Source organism: Macrobrachium nipponense, chromosome 3 (assembly GCF_015104395.2).
Source record: "Macrobrachium nipponense isolate FS-2020 chromosome 3, ASM1510439v2, whole genome shotgun sequence".
NCBI lineage: Eukaryota > Metazoa > Arthropoda > Malacostraca > Decapoda > Palaemonidae > Macrobrachium > Macrobrachium nipponense.
In genome coordinates, this window is record NC_087202.1 from 139,046,485 (window position 1) to 139,047,192 (window position 708).

Genomic DNA, 708 nt, shown 5'->3' on the forward strand with positions numbered 1-708 from the left:
ATATATATATATTATATATATATATATATATATATATATATATATATATATATATATATATATATATATATATATATATATATATAGATATATAATATATATATATAGATATAATATATATATATAGATATATAATATATATATAATATATATATATATATATATATATATATATATATATATATATATATATATATAAGCAAATGCCACAAAGGTAATGATGGTATGTACAGATATCTTTCCTATTTTGTGCTATCAGGTGCTATTGAAAACGGTGAATCCCACTCCAGAAATCTACGCAACAAATTACGAATACTAATAAGGAACAGCGTATGGAATAATCTTGGCTTACCAATGATGTGCTGAACCTCTCTAACCATCCCCTCACCGCAGAAGAACTGACGGTCTTAATAAATCTTGGCATTTCATTCGCTCTAAAACCAGGTCCCGAGAGTAACCTTAATTTCTTAGTTGCTTTTGATACACATTTTGCAAAAAACAACTATGACAAAAAAGACGGATGTGTCAAAGGTATTTTGGTTAATGTCTTGGAGCAAAACAACAACAAAAAATTCGCTCTCGAATAGATTCCAAATGCATTAGTCAGATTAAGAAAATCGGACAAAGAAGGAAAAATAGTTCTATTAGATAAGGCGACTTACATCACTAAAGTTCCTGAACTTTTAAATGACACGGAGCCCTATGATA